General features: G+C 40.6%; 2 pseudogenes; both read right to left on the bottom strand.

Annotated features, from left to right (window-relative positions):
* Positions 1-7,730: 7,730 nt before the first annotated feature.
* LOC112778888 (nucleolar GTP-binding protein 1-like) lies at positions 7,731-8,655 on the bottom strand (annotated as a pseudogene).
* Positions 8,656-9,763: 1,108 nt separating this feature from the next.
* LOC112778887 (uncharacterized) lies at positions 9,764-14,374 on the bottom strand (annotated as a pseudogene).
* Positions 14,375-16,451: the final 2,077 nt, after the last annotated feature.

Raw genomic sequence — 16,451 nt, 5'->3', positions numbered from 1 at the left:
GTTTGGATAATGTGGTGGAGGACGGCAAGATAGTGCCTTCCCTGGACGATGAAGATGACGGACCTCCCCCTGCGCCGCCAGCCAAAACTTCTGCCGCCACAACTTCTTCAACTCCTTCGGCTGAGGTCGACCATCCCGAATCTAATCCTGATGCTCAAATTCTCAATCGGGAGGATGGGACTGTGAACGCCACCCCCCTTGAAGACCGTTCCTCCTCCTTCAGCCACGGATGCTACTACTGGGGAGACTTTGGACCCCTTATGATTTCTTGTGTATTTGTATAGCTCGGTTTGTGGGCTTTTGAAATTTTTAGTTTCTTGTAACTCTCTGTATGGCTGGCTTCCTTGACTTTCAGTTGCTTTTATGCAACTTTATTTTGAAAACAAAACACTTCTAAACTCTTGAGGCTGCCACTTAGGTGGCCTTTTGAGTCTTTTAATATTTTTATTTTGATGGATATATTTTTCTGATATGTTGTTCATGCCTTTTGCAACCTTTGTGCATCTTTATAGAGTGTTGGTACTTTGCTCTCCGACCTCTTTTTGATCATTTGTTTTATCTATCTTCTGTTTGGGCGAGGTGATCCTTGGGGCCATCTTATCCGACAACTTTTTAGTGTTCTCGTAGAACCTTTTTAGTTAGTCCGAACAATTTTGATAGCCTTGTCGTGGAGTCGTGGCTTTTTGGGAAAAGCTGTGTCCCTTTTAGCGCACGCTTTTTGTTGGTCTCACTTCTCTTGTCGGTCCTCCTTAAGTTTTCGTTGGTCTGACTTCTCTTGTCAGTCCTTCTTTAGCTTTCGTTGGTCCGACTTCTCTTGTCGGTCCTTCTTTAGCTTTCGTTGGTCCGACTTCTCTTGTCGGTCCTTCTTTAGCTTTCGTTGGTCTGACTTCTCCTGTCGGTCCTTCTTTAGCTTTCGTTGGTCCGACTTCTCTTATCGGTCCAAGCTAAGTTATTTTTAGTAGTCTATTTTTAGTCAGACCTCGTCAGGCCACTTTTTATGGATTACTTTTTATAACTTCTTGCATTAATCTATTTTTATCGCTTTTACCTTGCCGACCTCTTTATAATCGGGCGATGAATTTGGTTTTCACCTTGCCGGCCTTGTTGTAATCGGGCGATGAATTTTTGCCCTCAGATTAATGCGTCTTGGTAGAAAACTTTTTAGGGAATCTGAAAAACTTTATTCAAGTAGAAAATAGGCATATAGACAAGAATATATACATATAAGTGCTTACCCTTCTAAATCGGGCAATTTTGTAGATCTTGGCCTGGCGCCTCATTAAAAAACCTTTTCAGGAAAAAGAGTGCACCTTGACCTAAAATCTTTATTACTTTCTAACTATAATACCTTCTTAGGTTACAGGCATGCCATGACCTTGGTAGCTCTCGTCCCTCGAGGTCGGACACCTTGTAGTAGCCTTTTTCCAGTACCTCTACAACTCGGTAAGGTCCTTTCCAGTTAGCTGCTAGCTTTCCTTCTCCTGATCGACCTGCTTCAATGTCATTTCGGATTAGGATGAGATCGTTGTTGGCGAAGCTTCGCTGAACTACCCTCTGATTATACCTTCAATTCATTTGACGCTTTAACGCTTCCTCTCTAATCCGAGCTCTTTCTCGGACATCTGAAAGTAGGTCGAGCTCTTCCCTTTGATTTTGGGAGTTGGCCTCTTCATTGTAGAGGATCATTCTGGGGGATCCTTCCTCTATCTCCACAGGGATCATTGCCTCCATTCCGTAAGCAAGTCGGAAGGGTGATTCTCCTGTGGTGGAGTGCGAAGTTGTCCGAAATGCCCATAGGACTTGTGGGAACTCTTCGGCCCAAGCTCTCTTTGCGTCCTGTAGTCTCCGTTTTAACCCAGCTAGTATGACTTTGTTGGCAGCTTCTGCCTGTCTGTCAGCTTGTGGGTGTTCTACGAATGTGAATATTGGTGTTTTATTTTCAAGTTAGCTACCAAGTTCTTGAAACCTGTATCAGTGAATTGAGTGCCATTATCTGTGATGATAGAGTACGGGACCCCGAACCTTGTAATAATATTCCTGTATAAAAATTTCTGACTTCTTTGAGCGGTGGCATTAGCTAGGGGCTCTGTCTCAATCTATTTTGTGAAATAGTCTACCCCTACAATGAGGAACTTGACTTGTCCCGACCCCTGGGGAAAGGGTCCGAGGAGGTTGAGCCCCCACTTTGCAAACGGCCAAGGTGATGTAATACTGATGAGCTCCTCTGGTGGAACGATATGGAAATTGGCATGTTTCTGATATGGTGGGCACGTTTTAACGAACTTGGTTGCTTCTTTTTGAAAAGTTGGCCAGAAGACCCTGCTCGAAGTATCTTTTTGGAAAGAGCTTGTGCCCCCAAGTGGTTGCCACATACACCACTGTGCACTTCTTCCAGGACTTCCCTTGTATTGGAAGTCGGTACGCATTTTAGGAGGGGTGTTGAGATCCCTCTCATATATAAGATGTTGCCCACTATAGTGTAATATTGTGCTTCTCGTATTAGCCTCTTAGCCTCCTTCTTATCCGTGGGGAGTGTCCCTGACTTGAGGTAATTGATTATGGGAGCCATCCATCCTTGATCTTGATCTGATATTGTTAGGACCTTTTCTTCCTCAGAGATCGATGGGCTTTGTAGTGTTTCCTGGATGAGGCTTCTGTTATTGCCCCTGGTTTGGTGCTGGCTAGTTTTGAGAGTGCATCCGCCCGAGCATTCTGCTCCTGAGGTATATGTTGGACCTCATATTCCCCGAATTGTCCGAGCTATTCTCTGGTTCTGTCCAGATATTTCTTCATGGTAGGATCCTTAGCTTGGTAGCTTCCTTCTATTTGTGAGGTAATTACTTGTGAATCGCTGAAGATGGTGAGCTTTTGAACTCCTACCTCATTAGCCAGCCTTAAACCAGCCAATAATGCCTCGTATTCAGCTTGATTATTTGAAGCAGGGAATTCGAACTTTAGTGAGAGTTCGATTTGGGTTCCCTAATCGCTTTCTATTATCACACCTGCGCCACTCCCGGTTTTGTTTAAAGAGTTGTCCACGTAGAGATTCCATTTTGTGGGGGTTCCTGGGGTATTAGTGTACTCGGTAATGAAGTCGGCCAGATACTGTGATTTGATGGCTGTCTGAGCTTCGTATTGAAGATCGAATTCAGACAACTCGACTGCCCACTGCAGGATTCTTCCAGCTAAGTCTGTCTTCTGTAAGACGCCTTTTATGGGCTGGTTGGTCCAAACCTTGATAGTGTGAGCTTGAAAGTACGGACGGAGTTGTCGAGAAGTGAGTATGAGGGCGTAGGCAAATTTTTCTATCTTTTGATAGTTCAGTTCAGCCCCTTGTAAAGCTTTGCTGATGAAGTAAATGGGTTATTGCCCACTTTCATTTTCTCTGACTAGTGCTGAGGCTATTGTCCGATTTTCTACTGCGAGGTATAATATGAGTGCTTCTCCCTCCCGTGGTCGGGTAAGAATGGGTGGTTGCCCCAAGAATTTTTTGAAATCTTGGAAGGCTTACTCGCACTCTACGGTCCATTCAAACCTCCTTCCTTTTCTTAATGTGGCGTTAAAATGGAGAGATCTTATGGCTGACCTGGCTAGAAATCTGGATAGGGCTGCCAGTCTTCCGTTGAGCTGTTGTACCTCTTTAACACAGGTCGGACTTTTCATGTCGAGTATGGCCCGACATTTATCTGGGTTCGCCTCAATTTCTCTTTGCGTTAGCATGAAGCCCAAGAATTTGCCAGCTTCCACCGCAAAGGTGCATTTTGCGGGATTAAGTCGCATACCATGCTTTCTGATGGTGTCGAATACTTTGGAGAGGTCGGGCAACAAGGATTTCTCACTTTGTATTTTTACCAGCATATCGTCTACGTAAACCTCCATTAATTTTCCAATGTGGTCTATAAAGACTTTGTTCATCAATCTTTGGTAGGTAGCTCCCGCATTTTTGAGCCCAAATGGCATGATGATATAGCAGTAATTTACTTTTGGGGTTAGGAACGAGGCCTTTTCTTGGTCGGGTGGATACATCGGCATTTGATTGTATCCTGAATAAGCGTCCATGAAGGAGAGGTACTTGTATCCAGAAGATGCATCCACTAGAGTGTCTATACTTGGGAGTGGGTAGGGATCTTTTGGGCAGGCTTTATTGAGATCAGTGTAGTCAGTGCACATCCGCCATTTTCCATTTGACTTTTTTACCAAGACAACGTTGGCTAGCCATCGTGGGTATTTGACCTCCCTTATGAATCCTGCCTTCAGTAAGGCTTGTACCTGCTCTTCTACAGCTTGGGACTTTTCCAGTCTGAGCTTCCTACGCTTCTGCTGTATTGGTCGAGATCCTGGGTATACCGCCAGTTTGTGGCACATTAGTTTAGGATCTATGCCCGGCATGTCTGCGGCCTTCCATGCAAAGAGGTCGACATTATCCTTTAGGAACTGTATCAAAGACCCCTTTAAGTCTCCCTTTAAGGTTGCCCCGACATTTGTTGTCTTATCCTGGACATCGCTGATTTGGACTTCCCCAGTCTCGCCTTGAGGTTGTGGATGAAGTTCCTCGCGAGCTCGAACTCTCCCGAGTTCGATAGTGTTGATTTTCTCTCTTTTAGGGTTGCCTTTAAGGTTCCGACTTTCATTGTAACAGCATTGCGCAATTTTTTGGTCTCCTTTTATCGTGGCGATCCCTTCCAAAGTTGGGAACTTCATGCACAGATGTGGAGTCGAGACCACTGCGGTGAGCTAGTTCAGTGTTGTCCGACCTATTAGGGCATTGTAAGCTGAGCTCACGTCGACTACGATGTAGTCTATGTTTACGATGTAGTCCAAGTGGTTGGATTGGAGTATCTCCCAGTCCGAACAAGCTATTCGGATATGCTCTGAGCTCTTTATCTTGCAAACCGAGTTTGTCGAAGGCGGATTTGAACAAGATATCCGCGGAGCTTCCTTAGTCTACTAGTGTTCTATGGAGATTAGCATTGGCCAATATGATGGTAATGACCATGGGATCATCATGTCCCGGGATAATGCCCGTCACATCTTCTTGGGTAAAGGTAATAGTGGGGAGGTCGGATGACCTCTCTCCTTCCCCTACATGATATACCTCTTTAAGGTGTCTTTTGCGAGATGATTTAGAGATCCATCCTCCTGCGAATCCTCCATTTATCATATGAACATGTCTCTCAGGAGTGTGGGGTGGTCGTTCAGCCCATCCGACCTCTTCGTCCCTTCTTCTCTTTCTTGGTTCACCTGCTTTGTTGGCTAAGTATCGATCTAGTCGCCCTTCTCTTGCCAATTTCTCTATGACATTTTTTAAGTCGAAGCATTCGTTAGTAGGATGTCCGTAAATTCGGTGGTATTCACAGTACTCTGTCCGACTTCTCCCTCCTCTTTTGCTTTTGATTGGACGGGTGGTGGGATCTTCTCAGTGTTGCATATTTCTCGGTAAACATCCACCAGAGACACCCGAAGAGGGGTGTAATTGTGGTATTTTTTAGGCTTCTCTCCAGGTTGATCTTCTTTTTTCTTGGACTCTTTATCCTTGTCTCGAGAGGGGTAGGTGAATCTAGGTTTTGAAGTTTCTCCTAATCGAGAATTCTCCTCCGTGTTAATATACTTTTCTACCCATTCTTGTACCTCGTTCAGAGATATTGGATGCTTTTTTGATATGGAGTGGCTAAAAGGTCCCTCTCGCAGGCCATTGATGAGACCCATGATAGCTGCTTCTGTGGGCAGAGTTTGTATGTCCAGACACGCTTTGTTAAATCTTTCCATGTAGTTGCGAAGACTCTCCCGATCTCCTTGCTTGATCCCTAATAGGCTCGGGACGTGTTTGGCTTTGTCCTTCTGGATGGAGAATCTGGCAAGGAATTTTTTGGCTAAGTCATCAAAACTTATGATGGATCTCGGTGGCAAGCTGTCGAACCACTTTATTGCTATCTTAGTTAAAGTGGTCGGAAAAGCTTTACAGCGGATTGCATCTGAGGCATCTGTGAGGTACATCCTGCTTCTGAAATTACTGAGATGATGGCTTGGATCCGATGTGCATCCAGGATTTTTGTATTTGGCGAATGCTTATCTTCGTTTGGTTGAGATGTATCTTTCGGTGTGAAGTCCGCGTTCTTATGCGGCGTTCTGTTTTCCAAATCAGAGTTGTGGTCGTTGTCAAGGTTATCCGCCATGATGATGGAATGACTTCCAGGTTCCCCGGCAACGGCGCCAATGTTCCGAGGGTTACCTGAAACTGAAGGTCGATTTCGGATGAGATATGCTGTGGTGGTCGGAGCGGTCGCGTCCGACTTGTTGAGCCTGGTGGTGCTACTGATTCTTGTTCACCGGAGGGTGGTGGTACCTGCAAGAGACTCCGATGCTTAAGTTAGCATAGGTTTTTAGCAGGTATCTTGTGTAGAATCAGAGTATGAGTTATACCTGAGTGCTCCAGTGTATTTATAGTAGCAGGGTGTGACCTTTTTATGAGATAAGTTAGTTATCTTATCTTATCTTTGGGTGAAGTCATCTTATCTTTAAGGGGAACCGCCTTTATCTTTCTAGGCTTTGATTGCCTTTAGATTGGGTTGTGTTCCTTCGTTTGGGCTTGCTTTGGGCTCCTATGGTGATTTGGCCAAACTCTTTGAGAAGACGTTGGTGTCGACCCAACTTGAAGAGGTCGGTCACTTGTGTCTTTAGTCTGCCCGGGTCACCTAGCTCGATACAGGGTATGAACACTACCATAAGCATTAAGTATAGTATGATTTTCTAATGTATCCAAGCACTTCTTCCTCTTTATAATCGGTAACTACTATATTTTCATACACTTGTAGTTGTAAGAACTTCAATTTGTTTACTTACTAGGCATTAAACTTATGTGAGGGAATCTTAGAACAATGTTTGAATAACTAGAGTTGATTCCGTATCACCCAAAACTACGGATTCAAATTACGGAATTAGTGATATAATTCTCATGTTAGACTACCTATATTATACTCTAAGTACGGCCTTTTTTCCCAATCCTGCAATAATGCGAAATACTTGTGATAAATTACCCTTTGATGCGCACTAAACTTATAATGCTAAACTTCTAATAACTACACAAAAGCTTGGAACAAGTTCAAACCAAACGATGCAGAATGCTGAAACAATACTTATTTACTTTCGAGTTACATGATGAAACATTTAAAAAAGCTCAACCATCTTCATTCGTTCAAATAATTATATTATAGGGTCCACAAAATTTGACAAAACATACAACTATGAATAATGTAAGCTATGCAACAGACACAGTGAAAATTCTAAAATAAAATTAGAGCAGAGGTATATAATAAAATTTTGGCAACATTACCATACTTAAATCTAACACCGTATCACTAATATAGAGAAACAAAACTTTTGGCAGCCTCGAGTAATGCCGAGAAACTTCTCTAACAACCAGCATAAAACAATTTCCCCTGCTAAGAAAAAATGAAGAACCAACTTATAGGATCAGAATAAATGTATGTGCAAGGGAAAACTAACTAGTGATGAAATTTTGGCTTGTCAGCATTCAACAGCTACAAGAGCTTGCATGTAATGAAATCTAATGTATGTATAAAATAAAATTAACTACAGAAGTAACTTTGGCATGACAACAGTCAACAGCTACAGAAGCATGCAATGAAATCTAAGGTTTGTGGAGACTTAGTAGACTTAGTAAAGCAAGATGCATAAAGAATAAGACGTAAAGGCAAAAAACATTACCTTTTTCAGCGCCTATCGGTTTTTCCAGTGGAGCGCTTTCCAGAAAACAAGTGCTTTGGCTTAAGAGTTGGTATGACTCTATCAACTTCTCCTCATCGAGCTTGCTTGTTTCTCTTCTTGACAGATTTCGTTGCAAGTTTAATCGCCTTGATCTTTTGTGCAGAGTCCTTTAAGCCCTCTCCAGGCACAACTTCATGTGGTGGGCGAGGTACAGACCTGGATCGTGAACGTGACCTACTCAGATGCTGCTTCTTGCCGGGTGTATCACCATCAACATCTATACTCTCTCTACCATCAGGTGATCTGTCCCTCTTCCAACCTCTCCTAGAGACAGACCTACTTCGCATTCTCTGGATTGCCAGACTGGGATCAAGCCCCAGAGAAGACAACTGCCTTCCCATTCTCTCAAATGTGAATTTCTTGTCTTTGTCAAATTTCCTAGGAACAGTTGGCCGGCTCTCTGCATTGCTCTTCTTAATCCTATGCTGTTGGATGAGCAAGCTTTTCTTTTTTCTAATCTCAGCTAAAGCTGCTTGCTGTTCTGGAGTCAACTCAGCTCCATCAGTCTCAAACTTGCCTTTTCCTCTTCTGCCTGTCTTATGCCCTTTCTCTTTCTAACTCTTCAACCCTTTGGAGAATATCAGGATCAATGAAGTCATACACATTGTGACCATCCAAAATTTCTGGCAGTATATCTTCTTTCCATTCATCATTAGCCAAAATGTAATGCTTCCTCAAGTTCATTGAGTATACACCTGCTCCACCATTCGCATTCCCCAGATCCTTCTCGATTTTTCTCTTTTCCTTTTCAGCTGCTTCTTTCGCTTTAGCTTCCAAAACAGCCTGAGGAATGCATGGTGGCCTTTACCTCCTGGTAAAGCACCCCCAATTGCAAGATACTCAGAACCCACACTTTTCTTGTTCCGGCATCGTATAGTTGCTTCATCATATAATCATCAATTAACCAACAATAACATTATATAACGGTAAAGATGCATGTTAGAATTGATGACAAATTAATTACCTTAGCTACGGAGCTTCCCAGCGGAAGAGAGTTCCGTGATGACAACGAAGTGGGGCTGCGGGAGCTGCGGTGACTGCGGGGGCTCCGGTAGTTGCGGTGGCTGCGGGGGGTTGGGGTGCTAGATTTCTTTGTTCTCTTTTCACTTTTTAGTTTTCGAGAGGAGAGGAGTCAGGAGTGGGATTGGACTGCATTGGGGATTTAGGATTTTAGGGTTCATGATAAACAAAGTAATTTTTTAGTGTATATGAATAATGAAATGTATTTTGGTTTTAATTTTTAAATTGATTTAGATTTAAAATTATAAAAGTAAAATTAATTGAATTTTAATTAAATTAAAGAATTAGGGTTATTTTTGTTCAATACAAAAAAAGATATTTAAGTTTTTTTGTAAAAATTAAATAAAATTTATTTTTATTAAGGTATAAGGGTGATTTAGTAAAATAATTGATATGATATGTATTTAATAAAAAAAATAGTTATTGACGCGGAAAACATATCCATATGTCATGTTTTAATTTGTTTATATTTTTATTGTATTAGTACGTATAAATTTATCGTCGTACCGAAGCAAACACTAAACATAAATATATTATTTTATTATCATATTCAATCTAACCCTTGTTAAAATCCTATTAAACCTATAAATTTTTGAAGATCTAATTATACGAGTTCGGTGAACCTTATTACTATATATAGTGCTATATGAAAAATGTTAGAACCAAATTTTTAGTGAAAAAATGAAAAATTGACTAGTCAGAACACAAATATAAAATAAATGTAAAAAAAAATAATTACCTAAAAAAAATAATTACCTAATATTTTCTCGTCTATATCAACATAAGCTCATTTTATTTAAATTTTCAACCATCATAGCCATCTATATAAGTTGTTCATAGTGATAAAAATACTTATATATGACATTTATATCCATCAAGATCCACACGCCATAATATGACATGATCTTTAATTATTTGAAAACATATACTAGCTAGGACTAGGATTAATTGGACCAAATCATGCATATCTTGCAATATTCATTGTGCTGCTTGTAGTTGTCTCCAAATTGGAAGTGAAAGACCATAAGTAAATATCATGCGCCTCTACACCACCGCCTGTTGTGGTGGCGGATAACCCAACCCTAACCTTCTCCGGCAGCACAGCTTTCAAATCAACCACTTGGGAAACAGTAGTAATCCTACCGTTTTTGTTAGTAACGAAAATACTCAAGGTCTTAAACAAAGAATCATATATTATACTCACTCTAACTAACGATCCACTAACGCGATTCCATTTGACAGTCTTCAACGAAATCAAAGAGTTGACATCATCAATTCCAACATGTGCTGAATCTGGATCCCATTCGTTGGTGTAAGTGTCAAACTCTACACCAACGAATTGGTTAAAAGCGTTGCTGCCATTAACAACACCGAGGAATCTACCACTCGAGTCTCGAGTTGTTGGGAAGTTCGGTGTCTCGTGGCGCAAGAAAGAACGTTGGAATATATTAGGACCAATTGATATTTATTAGACTTATTTAGCATATCTGGATATTTATTATAGGATATTACATTTTTATTTTTTCGATTCCTTTAACATCTATAAATACTCTTTTATATTGTATCAATTTACACAACTTGAATATACACAATCATTTTCTCTACTGCTCTTTTACCCTTTCTAAGATAGTATCAGAGCCATGATATTCTTCTTGAAAAGGATATGTTGTTTTTCTTTTGGTGAAATCACCGTATTTTTTTCACTTTTTCTCTATTCCATTTTCCTTGTATTTTGTCATTTCTTTGATACTTTTTCACTTTACCAACTAGCTTATTCTCTTCGTCTTGTGTCTTTCCGAGTCGAATGATCAAATATTATTGTCATCCGCTACTTATCTATTCTCGTGGAGAAATCATATAGTTTTTGCTCTCTTTCGGCAATTCCGTCTGTGTTTCTTCGTGGCAGTTCCATCTGCGTTCCATCGTGGCAGTTTCGTTTGCGTTTCGTCTACGTTTTTTGTGGCAGTTCTGTTTACATTTCCTTGTGGCAGTTCTGTCTGTATTTTTTTGTGGCAGTTCTGTCTACGCTTCCTTCCAGTAGTTCTGTTTGTGCTTCTTTTCGACAGTTCCGTTTGCACCTGTTCCGTCAGTTTATGCAGTTTTCTTTCTCTCTTTATTTCGTTGTTTTAAATAAGTTTCAAACTTAAATTATCACTTGAGTTTGAGAAAGATGTTAGAATATATTAAGATCAATTAACATTCATTAGAATTATTTAGCATATCTGAATATTTATTATTATAAGATAATATATTATGTCTTTATTATTTCGATTCTTTTATTCCCTATAAATACCATTTTATATTATATTATTTTACACAACTTAAATATACATAATCTTTTTCTCTACCGCTCTCTTACCCTTTCTAACAAAGAAGATGATCTCATCAGCCGGGTTGTAATCACCTTCGGCATCTTCAACAACAAAGGAAAAAGAAGTGACAAAACTAGCATTGTTGCCAATGGCTTTCTCCCAAATAGTCACCGGCGTAGCATACAAAACACGACCGGTGTTTGAAACAGGGTTTTCACTACTTGTTAAAGCCAAAACCCCGTCTCCTAGAATCTTGGAATTGCCTTGGAGAGTTATGCTAGGGCTGTTTTTGGAGAACTTGGTGAAGTTGAAGGAAATTACTTTTGCTGCGTTCACCTTGTTATTACTTGCAAAGGAAGAGAAAGCAAATTACTAGAACAACACAAAATGGTTTTGGGTTTGGATGATTTGAGCAAGAGATAGCCATGGCCTAGGAGATTTTTTTTTTCCTTATTAAATACTTTCAATGAATGATGATAATAACACTAGCTATCACATTGTTATACAGTAACTGGGGAGTGGCATTGTGGGGTTCTGAATTTTGTTTTGAGTTGATGTTTTGGTGCAAAAATAATTGAATGGTGCAATGAAAGAAAGCATGTGTTAATAAGAAATAAATAAAGTTGAAAGAAAGGACGAACAGCTGGCTATATTAATATTCGTAGTACATTACTACATTTTATTTTAGGGCAGTACCTATGCTTATTTTTTTTTAGCACGTGCTGAAGAGACGTGGCTACATGATTAAGTATCCGCACCTTAGCACTGCCCTTTTCTTTATGCTACAGACATTCTGATCATAAAACTATACAATTAGTGTTCATTGTATGTCTAAATTATTATTATTATTATTATTATTATTATTATTTGCAAACTAATTAATGATAAATCAACGAGTTATAATTCAAATGACATAATCTTTCTATATCCACTTAAGAAATCACAAATTTAAATCTTCTTTTTTTTTTTACTTGTTATCTTTTCTCTTTTTTTTCTTTGTGCTCACTGGATGTTCAGCCTGAGATTTCCGTCTAACATGAGTTTGCCATTTATTATCTTGTACACTGTCTCCTTAGGTTATTTTAGCAAATTCGAATCTTCTTTTTTCTCTCGTTATCTTTTCTCTTTTTTTCCTTTGTGTTCACTGAATGTTCAGTCTGGGATTTTCGTCCAACATGAGCTCGTTGTTTATTATCTTGTATGTTGCCTCTTTAGGTTATTTTAGTAGGTATGTAAATAATTATTTTAATTCCTATGAGTCAGGTGATCATTTTAGTAGGTACGTGAATGATTATTTTAATTCTTATGTGGATGATTATTTGATTGGAATGTATTTAGTTAGATGTAATTAAAATATATTGGATGTTCAATTTATTATGTATGCGGATGATTATTTTTATCCTTAAGTAATAATGAGGGTCCTTGTTGACGAACCAGCGGTAGTGAAGAGGATCCGATGGCGACGATGGGACTGGTTGGCGACCAAGCGACAATGTGAAGAAGCAAGAAGGCGACGATGATGTCCGGTGAAAGAGAGAGAGAGTGATGCTGACGAAAGGAGCGTGAAGAAGTTAGGAGACGACAATGATGTCCGGTGAGGGAGAGAGTGATACTAACAAAAAGGAGTTGCTGGTTGATGAAGTTACAGAAGATTTGGAAAAAATCTGATGCTTTAATAAATTAGGATATAATGAATAATTAAATTTTTTGAATTATTAAATAAAATTTTTTGGTTAAGTAATTTGAGTGAAGTATTTTTTTTTTATTTTATTGAACCAAAATTTCAACCCGTTTACTTGTTTCTACTTAGCGGAGCAGGTAAAAATATTATATTCACTAGTGACTCACTCCTCTCGCAGTGCGGGGTTTGTTATTTCGTTTCTTCAATTCACGACCTCATCACCGGGAGATTTATTAGCATTTTAGTATGTAAAATAAATAAATAAAAAAGTGCTAAAATTTCCAGAAACGATATTGATTAAAGTTCAGATTCACATATCATAATAAGGGTAATGCTAGGTAGACAAAAAAATACAGCCAGAATTTGTCTTATTTAGCATTCATTAATTGTCGCAACAATTAATAAATGCTAAATAAGGTAAGTTATCGCTGTTTTTGGCTAATTTTCTTTGGTTACCAAACATTTCCGTCGTAATAATATAAGGCAAGTCCGGAGACAACATAAACGCACAATAGTAAAAATTCACGTGAAGATATAGCCAGAGTTATTTTAAGGCGAATGCAATTCTGGCCATCTTCATGGAAAGTTTCACCGTACGTATATCGATCTATGCATGCGTACGTGGCAAACACGGATCAAGGTCAAAACTACACGACGCTTGCAATATACCCTTCCCTGGCACTCACACCACTGTCAACGGTTACCAATTTCGCGTGCAAGAACCAAGACTGGATGCTGTTTGTTTGCGTATAGTCTCCGGTGGCGCCTGAGAAGCCAACCTTAACCCATTCCGGAAGAACAGTGGTCAAGTCAATTGAATGAGACAATTTAATGATCTCTCCAGAAGTATAGTAAGCAGAAACCGTCAGTTTCTTGGTGTAAGGATTATACTCAACCCTCACCTTCTCCGTCACTCCGTTTCTCCAGTATTTCCACTCCGTCGTTGCCTCCGAAACAATGGAGTTAACGTCGATTCCGATGTGTTTGTAATCTGGATCCTGGTAGCCGTGGTTGGTGAAGGTGTCGAATTCAACGGCAACGATGTTGTTAGTGCGGATCTCGCCGGGGGGGCCGGGGAAGAGGCCGAGGAGGGAGCCGTGGGAGTCGGGAGGGAGGGTAGCGTCATGAGGAGCAATGAAGAAGGCGAGGCCGTCGGCCGGAGGTGTGTTGTAGGGGGCTTTGATTAGGAACTTGAAAACGGTGGTGAGGTTGGCAACCTCGCCGGTGGTTTTGTCCCAGAGGCGGATGGGGGTGGCGTAGGAGAGGCGGCCGACGCTTTGAGGAAGGGGGTTGCCGTTAGCGGGGTTGATCTTGGTGAGTTGGACCTCTTTGTTGCTTGAGAGGCTGGCATCACCTTCGAGCTCGATCTCGTAATCATTCTCGAAATTCTCGAAGGTGACGGCGATCTCGTTTGTTGAGTTAACGGTTTGGATCATGATGATGATGATGATGAGTGGTATGGTTAAGATAGCAAGAAGTGGAATGGGTTTGTTTGGGATACCCATGGCGATGGTGTTGATAAGTGACCGAGTGATATTATTGTTATCAACTTATGATGCTATGGTGTATATCTACTACCATCTTAGGGGTTTATATAGGCGGAACCTAATACTAAAAACGCCAGTTCTCTGGTGGCTTGCTCTTTCGGTGACTAAGGGTCACTTGACCAACCAGTATCTTCTTGATTAGGCAAGAGAACCGACACTAATCAAAGTTGTTGTTAGTTCAAAAAAAAAATATAGGCAGACAATAAAAATACTAAATAATGTGAACAATGGATATATCGGATGTTCATTTTACTAGGTGTGCAGATAGTTATTCTAATATTAAGATTTAGGTGTATAATTTGGAGATGTAGTGTGTTTTGATTTGATTCGTGGTTGTTTATATTGTTCAAGAAAGTTATTGGTTACCTAATATTTTCAAAAAAAAAAAATGATTTTGCTAGACACAATGAATTTTGTAAGGGGAGTGCTAGGGGAACAATGAAATTTTTGAACAACATGAATAACCACCAATCAAATGAAAATATATTACACCTTAATTTAATGCTAATAATCAAATTTACTCTTTTAACCTTATTAATTCACATTGTTTACACATTGTTCAAAAATCTTGTTAGTTACCTATACTTTTCCATTTTGTAAACAATAGATTCTAGAATTATCTCAATAAAATAAAAAAATACTTCATTCTCAAATTACTTTCTAAATCCTAACATTAGGATAATTATCCGCACACATAATGAATTGAACATATAACTATAATTAACTATGCATAAGTAAATCAAATAAAAAAGAATAATCATCCAATTAAGAATAATCAATATAATTGTTACGGATCCGACCCACGGATCTTACGCCTGGAATGGTCTCCGAACCCGGTTACCCAGGTCCGACCCGCTTCGTCCTTCTAGAAGGCCCGGAATAGGCCCTCTAGAGCTCCTAATCAACTTTCGAATTCAAACGTCTCACTTATCTTAGCCAAACAAGATAAGATAAGATAGCTACCATCACCTATAAATAGAGGACCCAGGTCCCTCCAAGTATTCATTCATTCCTCACACCTTATACCTCTTAGATCCATTCTGACTTGAGCGTCGGAGTGTCTTTGCAGGTACCCACCCCATTGCTCCAGTCAGATAATCTGGCATCCGCCTCGACCCGCAAGTTCCCGATCTATCTCTCAACCCCTACCGGAGACATCCAGTAAATTGGCGCCGTCTGTGGGGACTTTGTAACGTTGTGGTGGCATGGCGGATAACCCAAAAGAGCAATCCTCAAACTTACTCACTTGATTTCTTGTTGTAACTGAGAGCAAAAAGGAATAATGTTTTCTTAACTTGCATCACCTTTGCAGTGATAACACACCTTCGCCCTACTCCAACGGCGAAATCCCAAAGGAACAATGTTTCTTCGACTTGCAATCACCTTCTTAGTGATAACACTCTTTATGCACCTTTGCCCTACTCCAACGGTGAAATTTCAAATCTTCCGAGCCCAAAGTCTCGCCTCCCTTTAGTGGGACACCTCCACCTCATGGACCCTATCATTCACCACTCCCTCATCCGTCTCTCCATGGCCCCATCTTCTCCCTCTACTTCGGCTCCATGCCCACCGAGGTTGCTTCTTCTTTTGAACTCTTCAAGCTCTTCCTCCAAACCTACGAGGTCACCTCCTTCAACACTAGGTTCCAAACCTCTGCCATCCGCCGCCTCACCTATGACAACTCTGTCGCCATGATCCCCCTTCGAACCTTACTGAAAATTCATAAGGAAGCTCATCATGAACGACCTCTTTAAATGCTACCACCGTGGCCAAGCTCAGACATCTCAGGAGCCAAAAGATTAAGAAAGTTCTCAAGATTCTTGCACAGATGCGGAGGACAGCCAAATCGTGGCGGCATGACGGAGAACCTCGAGGAGCAATCCTCCACCCAACACCCCAACTCAAACCCACAAAGCCCAACTCCCAAACTCCAAGATAACACTCTTCCCACCCACGGGAGGATAATAAGCGCGGCACATCGCCAACCATCCCCAACCCAGCAACAACCAAGAGAGGACAACCGTCCTCCCACTGAAGCCCGGCCATCCGACGGCCTGGGAGAGAAGGCGGTCCAGATAATCCAAGAGCTGTGCCTCAAGGTGCAAA

The sequence above is a fragment of the Arachis hypogaea genome, chromosome 19 (assembly GCF_003086295.3).
Source record: "Arachis hypogaea cultivar Tifrunner chromosome 19, arahy.Tifrunner.gnm2.J5K5, whole genome shotgun sequence".
Lineage (NCBI taxonomy): Eukaryota > Viridiplantae > Streptophyta > Magnoliopsida > Fabales > Fabaceae > Arachis > Arachis hypogaea.
This window is presented reverse-complemented; position numbering and strand designations above follow the sequence as displayed.